Raw genomic sequence first — 11,247 nt, 5'->3', positions numbered from 1 at the left:
CGAACTTTTTAATGGTGTGCGTCCAATCACCACTGTTTTCCTGTAGAGTGGTCCACCTATGATTATGATCAGTCTAATTTTTTGGATTTTGCCTAAAATAAGCTGGCAAAATAGGTGAACGGGGTGGATAAGACAGATAAGTCATGGTGGGTCCATATATCAGCCACCAGTAGTAACCTCCGTACATGCAGGGTGAGTATGAAATCCAATCCCGTTGACCATCTAATCTAGACGGGGATTAGGTAGCGAGAGCGGGTGCGTGTGAACATAAAAAAGAAAAGGCCTCCCCACGGAAAGCCGGCATCTCGTAGTGTGTTGTGTTGACCTCACCGAGTTATGTGTCCCACCATGATATGTGTTATCTCCACGCTGTTCATTCATTTTTTGATATTATTTTAGGCCATTGTGGTAGGTCCGAATTCTGAAAATCATTTTTCAAGATCATTTTAGGGCATGTGTCATGTCACTTTTTCGGTATTGAATAAAACGTTATATTTTTTCATTAAAAAATCAAATAACTATTGATCCAAGCATAAGAGTAATTTGATCAGGAAAAACTCTTCAAAATTGGTTGGATGACTACCCTTGGACTATTTAAATCTTTTCTTCGATTTCAAGAATTCAACCATCATGATACTAGTATGTCAAAATCTCAAAATAAAAATTGTCTGCCATTTTAGAAATCAGCTAATGCCGGTCAGTTAATAATATTATTAATAATATTATGGGAAGAAAAGAGACACATCCGAGCCAAGGTCTAAAATAATTCAGAGCTGATTTGAGGCATGAAATCGAGCTTGGAGTTGAACAAGCAAAAGGATGAACATCCGATTCGACGACTACTATGTTCCAAGGCTGAGTCAGTCCGCCTGAAAGTTAGAGCGAAATCCCGGAATGATCCAAGGCCGAAGCTGTCGGCTTGGAGCGATCTGATGCCGAGATGCTTAGTTTAAGACTCAGACCGGGATCCACTAATGAGGAAGGCCGAGAAGAGTCCCACTATCACACAATTGGCAACAGTTATTCAACCACCCACGTATGTACGACCATGAATCGACTGGATAACTGAATCACTCGTGAGGTGAAGTAAATGCCCCAAGATGCGCCGAGTTAGATGGGTATGCTCGTCATGCCCTAAGATGCGCGGAGTTATGCGGACGTGCTCACCTTAGGCGATAAGGTATAAATAACACTTTGTGGGAAGCAAACGGGTACGCAACATTCTAAACTCTCCCTCTACCATACTACTTAGACCCAGATTCTCTTGACTTGACTTAGGCATCAGAGGGTCCCTTGCTCAAACTAGGGCCACCTTTGTTCATCACTGTTGTGCAGGTTCAAGACCTCGAAGTGGCTTGGAGTGCGAATATCTGAGCGGAGGGAGGTTTAGATTTTGACATCAACATTTTTTGGCGCCATCTGTGGGAACTTGATACAAAAAATAGTTCCCTATCTTTTGTTTAAATGGCTAGATGAAAGAAGAAATCCGTAGCTGTGGAGCCAGAGCCGAACGAGCAGACTCAGTCTTCCTCTTTACTTCACGCTGAGTCGGCTCCGGGGCCATCCCAGCGTTCTTTTAGTCGGGTGAGTAAATATCAAGCAATGCAAAGCGAAATCCAAGCCTTATGCGATGAAATTAATTAGATGAAATAGCGACAAGAGCAACCGCCACCTCCCGTCCAAGAAGCAATTGGACCAGTAGTGGAAGCCGAGTCCACAACGCGGAGTATGAGGCTCGAAGGGTCACAACATCAGTCTGCTTGAATTCCAGTTTTAGTCCAGATTCCCTCACCAACTCAAAATCAAGTTCTGATTCAGAACACGATGACTCGAGCTCCGACGTATGTTTCGGTCACTTCGGCCATAGCACCGACAGATCTCCATCATGAGTTGGAGAGAAGAAGGGGAAGAAGAACCCCTGAGGTAGAGGCTCTGATGGAGATGGTAGCCGAAAACAGAGATCTGTGAGAGGCGTGGTTCGCGGAACTTAGCAATCGGGTTCTAAAACTGCAGCAGAACCAGCAACCTTCGTCTGTTCCTATCGCCGTTCAAGTAATGATGGAAGAGACAGAACCTCCCTTCACCTCAGCAATAATGAGTAAGGTAATGGCGGAGAGGTTCTAGATACCTCTTGTCATCCAATATTTCGAATTTGGCGACCCGTCCAAGCATGTAGAGGCTTATCGCTAGTGGATGCAAATCCAAACAACAACGGACGCGATGATGTGTAAGGGGTTCTCAATCACGCTCATTGGATCTGATCGGAGTTGGTACCGACAACTCAAACCCAATTCTGTTAGTTCCTTTCCGGAGCTCAGAAGATTATTCCTTACCCAGTTTATAAGTGGTAAGAAGAGTCGGAAGCCGACTACTCATTTGTTCACTATCAAGCAAGGGCCTAAAGAGTCGTTGAAAGACTTTATCACTTGCTTCAATGAAGAAGCATTGCAGGAGGAGGATTACGATGATAAAATAGCACTCCCCACCATGTTCAACGGTCTGAAAGAAGGAAAGTTTACGTTCTCCATTGGAAAGAATCCGCCGAAAACGTTGGCCGAGTTCGTCACTAGATCTCAAAAATATACCAATGCCAAGGAGTTCTCCAACTCCTGCAAAAGCATTCAAGCAACAGAACCGGCAACCAAAGGAAAGAGGCAGAGGAACGAAGAACCCTAGTCGTCCACCAAGAATTCAGACGACTGGTCCGAGTAGGAAACCTGAGGGTAGATTTCGTTCCTACACTCCCCTTAACACATCTACAGAACAAATACTGCTGAACATCAGAGGCCAAAAACTCCTGAATTGGCCAGTTTGTATGAAGGCCAACCTAGATCATCGAGACAAGTACAAGTACTATCGGTTCCATCGTGATCACGACCACAACACAAGTGATTGTGTGGATCTCAAAGATGAAATCGAAACCCTCATCTGTAAGGGTCATCTATGCTGATACACCAAGGAGGAAAGATGTAAGACGTGTATCCTAGCTTGTACTATTCTGTATGCTTTCGCGGTCATCCTGATCGAATTTCAGCGACTCGCAATTTGTAATTGGCAATTGCGCACGATCCTGAGTTATATCCCGTATTTCAGAGTTCGCTCAACCCGATACTTATACCCTAGCGACCGCGCTGTCGCCGCGGGTTCCGATGTCGGGTCTCACGCGCTAAGGCGATACTCGGGCCAGGAAATGTGGGCCCGCATTCAGTTCGAGGAAAATGTCACGTGTTGCGAATTCTAAGAGAATCTCTACAAACCGTCACATCAATTAATCAAGTACACATCATTTCATAAGTCAAGTACACCACCCATGCCCCATGCCACCTCACCCCTCACAAGTCAACTCTCTCTCCCCACCCATTCCTCTTTTACCCAAAATTCAACTAAACCCATACCTTTCCATTCCCTTCCTTACAACAACCATTCCATCCATCCCTTATCACTCACATCACCTCTCTCTCTCACCTCTCTCTCATTTTTCTCCCAAGCTCCATGAGAGCAATCCAACGTCCAAGCTAGCTCTATGGGAGAGAGCTTGTGTGGCCTACCTTCCTACCACCCAATCCCACCCTCCATGACCCATCTCAACCGTTGAAATTGTCCCCTTGAAGCTCTAGCATGCGTTGATGGAAGAAGAAGTCCGAGAAGATCTACCGGTAGGTGTTTTCTAAGGTTTGATTTATGTGATTTTGATTATTTAAGGGCCCACATATGGTGGGACCCATTTGATGTATGGTTTGTATCACCTTGAGGGGCCCATAGTGGCGGGTCCCTCCATCACCATTCGATCTCTCTCTTTTCTTTTCTTTTTTTTTTTGTATGATGATGATGATGATGATGAGGTGAGTGGCCCACCTGATGTGTGTACGTGTGGCCCCCCAACCTGTGTTATATCAATGCCATCTAACCGTGGGACCCACCTTGATGGCGTGCCCTGTCTAGGGCCGCCCGTCTGTTGGACGTCCAGTGTCCCTAAACGAAAGGAAAACACAAATACCATCTTAATCCAAGATGAGGTGGGTCACACGTGTGGACCCACCTTGATTGTGGAAGTAGATTGGCTTGTCTACCACACAGCTATATAGCTGATGCATTAAGGTTGTTAGTTCTGATCACGTGGATCCCACCTTGATGTATGTGTCTGATCCACACCGTCCATCCCATTTCCCAGCTTATTTTAGGCATTGAGCCAAAAAAAAATGAGCCAATCCAAATCTCCGGTAGGCCACACCATCAAAGCTTTTATTTTAATAGTGAATAACTATTGAGGCTCACCGTGATGTTGTTGTGCGTCAAAAAAATGTTGAATATAGGGCTTGTTAGACCCATCACAAGCCAGAGAAACCAATCAATGGAGTGGATCCTCCGGATGCCCCACCTACGAAAAATCTCCAGAAAAAGGGCCAGACGCTGCTACTGCCAGTGTCCAAAGGACGCTGCAGCAAGCAGAATCTAGCTGCTGAGAGAAAGGCTAGGGTCTGTGGGACCTAGCAGCAAGCCCCACCATGATATGTGTTTCTTCAACGCCGTCTAGCGGCTGTGGGGCCCTGTATTGATGCATGTGCTGGTCTACACCGTCCATTCAAAAGGGGCCCCACGTGATGTATATGTTTTATATCCAGGCCGCTCGTCTAGCGCTGGACGCTGGATCAGATATAATGATAATATTACATATATATTATAATACATATGTACATGTATATGTTGTGGGTCACACGTGGGGACCACAGTGATGTATTTATTTCATCCACACCGTCCAGACCATCTGGACGGTGCTGGACAATATTTGGATGGTGTTGATCATCATTAGTGTACTATGTGGGACCCACCATTGATGTATTTATTCTATATCCATGCTGTCTATCAGGTGGACCACTACAGAAAATAGTGGAGATTGAACACCTATCATTGATATATGTGTATTATACCCCAGCCGTCCATTTAGCCTACTGGACGTGGACCCTATCATAATGTAGGTGTTCCATCCGTGCTGGCCTGGTATCCACCGTGATGTAAGTGTTTTATCCCTGATGCCCAGCAGCATGGGCCCCACACGTGGAAACCACTTTGATGTATGTGTTTTATATGCACCGTCCATTTCTGGAGAGGTGCAAGGTGGGGCCACATGATGTAAGTATTCTATTTCCACCATCCACACTGACGTGGACCCCACCTGCTGTCACTACAAGAAAATAGGCTTTTAGCCACAATTTTTTAGCCTCAGTTGAAAAAATGGAGGCTAAATGTGTCTTTTAGCCTCGGTTGCTAAGGAACTGAGGCTAAAAGTTCATCTTTCGCCTCAGTTGCATAGGAACTGAGGCGAAAAGTCTACCTTTTAGCTTCTGTTACATAGGAACCAAGGCAAAAAGTCTATCTTTTAGCCTCAGTTGCATCGGAACCAAGGCGAAAAGTCTATTTTTTAGCCTCAGTTGCATAGGAACCGAGGCGAAAAGTCTACCTTTTAGCCTCAATTGCATAGGAACCGAGGGGAAAAGTCTACCTTTTAGCCTCTGGCAGAATGTGATGGATGTTACGCAGGCACTTAGAAATTGTATAAATGGCATGCTTGTAATTCAAATTAATTGGTGTATGGTGATATTTGGTTATTTGACTAGATCGGCGGACATTTATTGGATGGTTAAAATGAAAATATCCAATGGTCCCACTTCAACAATCAAGTGTCCATGAATACAAATGCACCACACGGGCTAACATGATACGTGTGAGAGATCTCATATGTTTATAAAATGGCTTGCACTTTTCACGTGTAGCTTCATGAAATCACGAATGCTCACCAATTGTGAAATCCAAGCCAGTGGATTTCTCAATTTGAGTAACACCAAAAGTTTACTTTTTAACCTCAGTTGCATAGAAATCGAGGCCACAAGTCTACTTTTTAGCCTCAGTTGCATAGGAACCAAGGCCAAAAGTTTACTTTTTGGCCTCAGTTGCATAGGAACCAAGGCTAAAACCCTACATTTAAGAATATTGAAAAAAAAATTTGAGAATCCTGAAAGAATTAATAAATTTTAAAATTTTCGACATTATGAAAAAATTGAGAATTTTGAAGAAAAAAATTGAGACAATTGTGAAAAAATTGAGAATTTTTTTTTTTTTTTTTTTTTAAATTGAGAGTTTTGAAGAGATTTGAATTTTGAATTTTCTAAGAACTAAGAATTTTTAAAAATTTTGAGAACTTTTAAAAAAATTAAGAATTATTATTTTTGAAAAATTAAGAATAAAAAAATTATAATTATGAAAAAGTATGATTTTTTAAAAAATTGAGAATTTTTGAAATTTTTGAAAAAAAAAAGAATTTTGAATTTGAGAATCTTGAAAAAAATTGAGAAATTTCAAATAATTGAAAATTTTGAAAAAAATTAAGAATCTCTAAAACTATTAAGAATTGATTATTTTTTTTTTTGATAATTTTGAAAAAACTGAGAATTTTTATTTTTATTTTTGATAAATTTCAACAAATTTATAATCTTGAAAAAATTTAGAATTAAAAAAGAAAATTAAGAATCTTGATTATTTTTTTCTTTTCTTTCTGAGAATTTTTATAAAATTGATAAAGTTAAGAATTAATTTTAGTGAAGGAACCCAAAAATGGAATAGATCCAAATCTCATTTTGGGCTTATTCATTTTGGAATTTGGAAGCTCGAAGCAGAGCTCTCTCTCAAATTCCCTAAGCTCCGAAAGGAAAACAGAGTGAAATCGCGTTTTACTTCTACAATTCTATCTGTCAAAACCCCCAAGCTCTGAATGGAAAATAGATCGAAATCGCGTTTAACTTCTGCAATTCGATCCTTTACAATGCCTAAAAATGTCAATTCTGTCCTCCACACCAGCAATCTCTTCGCCGATTTGAGGTACTCGTTCTTTCTTTTTTTCTACTGATTTCTCAACTGAAATCCTCTCGAAAATCAGAAATCGGGGCAGAAATCTCTCATTTTCGTGCGTTTTCCCCATTTGGCCATTCAAAATCCAATTTCCGCAATTTTTGGTTCGATCTGAGGAGTTTTTTTTTTTTTGGGGCTGATTTCACTGAAATCTTGCTCAGGAAGTGGAAAATCCTGTCGTTTCTAGCTCATTTGCTGGATTTGAACAGTTTTTGCATTGCAATATCAGCAATTAGGGTTTGGTGTTCAATCTGAGAGCAAAACCTTGTTCTCTGCTGCGAAATCTGCTCCTCCATTGCCGATTTCCGTGCAGGCTAGATAAACAAGGGGCATATACACCCATTGCAGCTCCTCACTGAACCGAAGACTAGCTCTTCTCTCTGTCTTCTCCAATATTTCTCTCGTCTTCGTCAAATCTACCATCTCTCTCTCTCTCTCTCTCTCTCTCTCTCTCTCTCTCTCTCTCTCTCTCTCTCTCTCTCTCTCTCTTCTATCATTAGATCCTCAAAAGACAGTGAGCTTTTTTCCAATTTTTAGAGATTTATCTTTGATTTATGTAATATCATGCATTTGAAATACATTTTGAGATTTAGTATGTTCTGATTTGCTGAGATTTAGATGTTAGTTTTGCATCATTTAGAAGAATCATGGTGAATCTTCACCCAAAGGGGATTTTTAATACTCTAGTTGTGTGTGATGCTTGATACACAAGCACAAAGAAATTATACATGTGGCTTACATACACTCAAAGTAGACTGCTTAAATGACAGATCTTTATATTGGAGCTCTTTTTCTATTATTCTTTTTGCCATATCCTTAATTGCAGGTTGGTTACACCTACAACTCACACTTCCTAATGCTAGGGAATTCAACATGTCCAGGTAATATTGGAGAGGGTAGAGCATTTTGCTCAGTCAGTTTTTGTATACGAAGATCAAATATTTCAAAAAAGAGCTCATATTCAGCAGGTAATTGGCTTGTTCTATCTTGCTTATTCTTATTCTCCTCATCTTTGTCTATCATTGTCTGACAAGCTTGAAACTGTCATGCTTCTTGTTTTTGGTTGTATGCATAGATAACTATGATTTCTTTACCGATATATGGTTTTGGACTTTTGGTTGGATGTCAGCACATAAGTGCTTGATGAAATGTGTCTACATCTGAAATTTGTGGTTAACACTTTATTGCCATTTCAATGATGAAATTAATGCAAGTCCAAATCCGTGATACACTCAATAAGTGTGATGTGAACTCTTTTATCTTTTATTTTATCTTTCTTTTTTCTGTCATTATCACTATTTAGAGTCTGATAGTTGTTCATTTCGGCACTCAAGTTCTGCATGAATGCACCATGGTTAAGTTTCATTCTTGAAACTTTCTCAATTGAGGTTCTCGAATGTGAATTTCAAAGAGGATAGAAGGTTTTCTTAGCAAAACTGGCCAAGTGTCTACCCCTAAGAATGCTCTTCGCTGGCAGTCTTAGCATTGTGAAGAATGATTCAACACTAGATGCAAACTATCGAATCAAAATCAGATCACAGACATGATTGATGCCCACACCCATTACATACTGGAATTATACACTGATGCGCTTGGCAATGCTATTCTTAAGATTAGTTTAGGACCTGAAGCATCAAGGAATCTGTAAATTCCAGGTCGGGAACATCACTCTCAAGTTCTGCGCAGTCAGATCACTGACTTGCTCCATCGTGTATGTGATGAATAGTGTCCTATTAACAGCATTTGTCAACAATGTAATTCAATATCCACGGCCTACTCAACATCTGTGATAACAGCATTTGTCGACAATGTAATTCAACAACTGTAATTTAGTTTTAGCTCTACCAAGCATTGCCTAAAATAAAAGCCATTGTGGGCTTCTACCCTTCTATATTCTTGTCTATATTATTCAAGCACTTGGATAACAAAAATGTTAATAAACAGCCCAGCATACATTCTATATTCTTGTCTATATTAGTCAAGCACTTGGATAACAAAAATGTTAATAAACAGCCTAGCATGCAGATCGATGTTTCAGGTCTGAAAATAGCTCTCTCTCTCTCTCTCTCTCTCTCTCTCTCTCTCTCTGAAAGTCCCATTTGGTAATCTAGTAGAGTGTGATTTGTTTGTCGTAGAAGTATTACAAACTGATGTTTGATTAAATGGTTCTATTTTTTAGGTGTTGGGCTTGATACTTTTTCTAATTGTAGCAATAATATGTTTGGGGGACCTGTGGATATTCTTCATTTGGATGCTCATCCAGATATCTATCATGCTTTTGAAGGAAACAAATATTCGCATGCTTCATCAGAATACATCAGTTGGATCAACTGACAAAACTGTTTCCTATCACTTCTTATGTTGTTAGTCTCCCTATATATTGTTACACATACAATTTGTTATTGGTAGACTCTCATGTCTTATCTAATGGCAAAATACACACTAATAATTAGCCATTTGCATTGATTAGTTAGTGCTAGGTGTCATAGAGTTCATGATAGCAGAACTGCTTTACTTGCAATGGATGGATCCAAACCAGCCAATTTATCTTTACATCAATTCAACTGGAACGACTCGTGATGATGGTGAAACGGTATGTTGGTTCTCGTTTTCAACTTCTTCTTTTTTCTTAACTGTATTGTGTGACTCTTTGATAATCTCCATCATGCTTGTGCAGCTTTTCACAAGCAGCAGTTGCAAATCAAGCTGGTGCTTCAGTTATCCAGATTTTTGTTGGTTATTCCAGTGGAATTGTATAATATCTCCTTGAATTTGTTTCTTATGGGTTTTTCTTTCACGTTGTAGAGAAAGATTCAGATTCGGGTTCTGACTTGTATTCAAATGGATCAGATATCCTAGAGCAATTGATAAGGAAAAGGCAAGAGAACTAAAGGATACAGAGGTAGAATTGCAGCTCAATAGTAAAGACAAATCAAATGAGTTTAGATTGCCTACGGAAGAGGCACTTCTCCATTAATTCTACTTCGAAGTTCTCCTGGTTCATTTTGAATTTGGAAACTTGAGGCTCTTATGATTTTCCTTTAGGAGCTTCAAGAAGAGGCACAGTGACCACCAGATCTTCCAAAATCTTCAGCGCAGAATAAAAGAGTGTGCTATCTCTCTGTCAATCTTCTGCATTTTCTCCTCTCTCTCTTTAATTATAATTTTTGGATTGATACCCTTTACTAATTATATCATTTTCAGCATTGCTATGATATAATTTTATTTTATTTTTTCTTAAATTCAGATGGTTTGAACTATGAGAACCAAATTGCTGTTGGATTCTTGTATGTAAATCACTGCCTTTCTGTCTTTTATAGTTATAAATTGTCAGTTTTCCCTTTTCCTGTGAACCGTTACTTGTAGATAAATGGTCTTAGTTGAATTTGTTGGGGTTATGTTTCAAAAGCTTGTTCCATCAGCAGAATTCCAACCAGAATGCCATATGCTACCCTAAAATTAGTTAGAATATTTCCCAGTTTCAGATGAAGTTGCAGATAACTAAACAAAAGAAGTCCTATGAATTTTATGTTGATGGGAACAAAGCCTCAATTGCATGATCTCCCCCTAGCTTGGAAGAACTTGGCTTTGTCGAGTCTAATTAAATTTACTGCACCTAGAGTTCTGGGTTGATGTGCTGATGATCTTCAGTGGAGATCTGTGTGCATTCAGACCTTGGTTAACCTTTTCATTTCACCAAACATAATTTGTGCTGCAATTTTTTCATTAAAATTCAACCAGGTTGCTTGATTATTAGTTTTTTCTGTAACTTTTGATAAAAGAATCTATTGATTAAGTCTGGTTTCTATTTTCGCATATAACTATCAGTTTATTGATGTAAATTGAGTTCTGTGAGTTCCTGCAGTCTGTCCTGACTCTCATTTACGGCGACAGTAGCAGATCACTCAAATCTGGTTTTCGGTGTGAAAGCTGTTTGGTTGAAAACATTACACATTCTCATGTAATATCTCCACTGTATTTCATTTCTTGTTTGAGAGTTTCCTTTTCTAGAAAAATGGAGTGATTTGAAACGAATTTCTTTCTTTGTGAAAACAAATTCAGGTGCAGGCATGGGTATTTCCATGTGGTGAACAATGACTACACTTACTGGAGCTGCTGTTATAAAGCGTGAAGTGGCTGTCGCAACTCTTGGTCAAGTTGTTCAGAGCACTGGGTATTGTGTTCTCATTGCTAGTCCAAGCCACAGAATAAAGAAGGATGGTTGTGTCAGCCGGTCAGGTTGGCAGCCAGCATTAAACTTGTGTTGATGTTTTATCATGAATCTTGACAACTTTGAGATTTGTTTATTTTAGAAAATTGAGAATGGGTCCTGATTGAGCATGT

The 11,247-nt window shown here is 39.8% G+C and overlaps 1 long non-coding RNA gene across 2 annotated transcripts; it reads left to right on the top strand.

Annotated features, from left to right (window-relative positions):
* The first annotated feature begins 6,659 nt into the window (after positions 1-6,659).
* LOC131220959 (uncharacterized) lies at positions 6,660-10,151 on the top strand. 2 transcript variants are annotated; one of them, XR_009158926.1, is made up of 4 exons: positions 6,660-6,873; positions 7,785-7,871; positions 9,374-9,496; positions 9,581-10,151. It is a non-coding gene; the product is annotated as an uncharacterized LOC131220959 (long non-coding RNA). The 2 variants fall into 2 exon arrangements; XR_009158927.1 differs by having other exon boundaries at positions 7,730-7,871.
* Positions 10,152-11,247: the final 1,096 nt, after the last annotated feature.

Source organism: Magnolia sinica, chromosome 12 (assembly GCF_029962835.1).
Source record: "Magnolia sinica isolate HGM2019 chromosome 12, MsV1, whole genome shotgun sequence".
Lineage (NCBI taxonomy): Eukaryota > Viridiplantae > Streptophyta > Magnoliopsida > Magnoliales > Magnoliaceae > Magnolia > Magnolia sinica.
The sequence above is the reverse complement of the archived record's forward strand: the minus strand, read 5'-3'. Positions and strand labels throughout refer to the sequence as shown.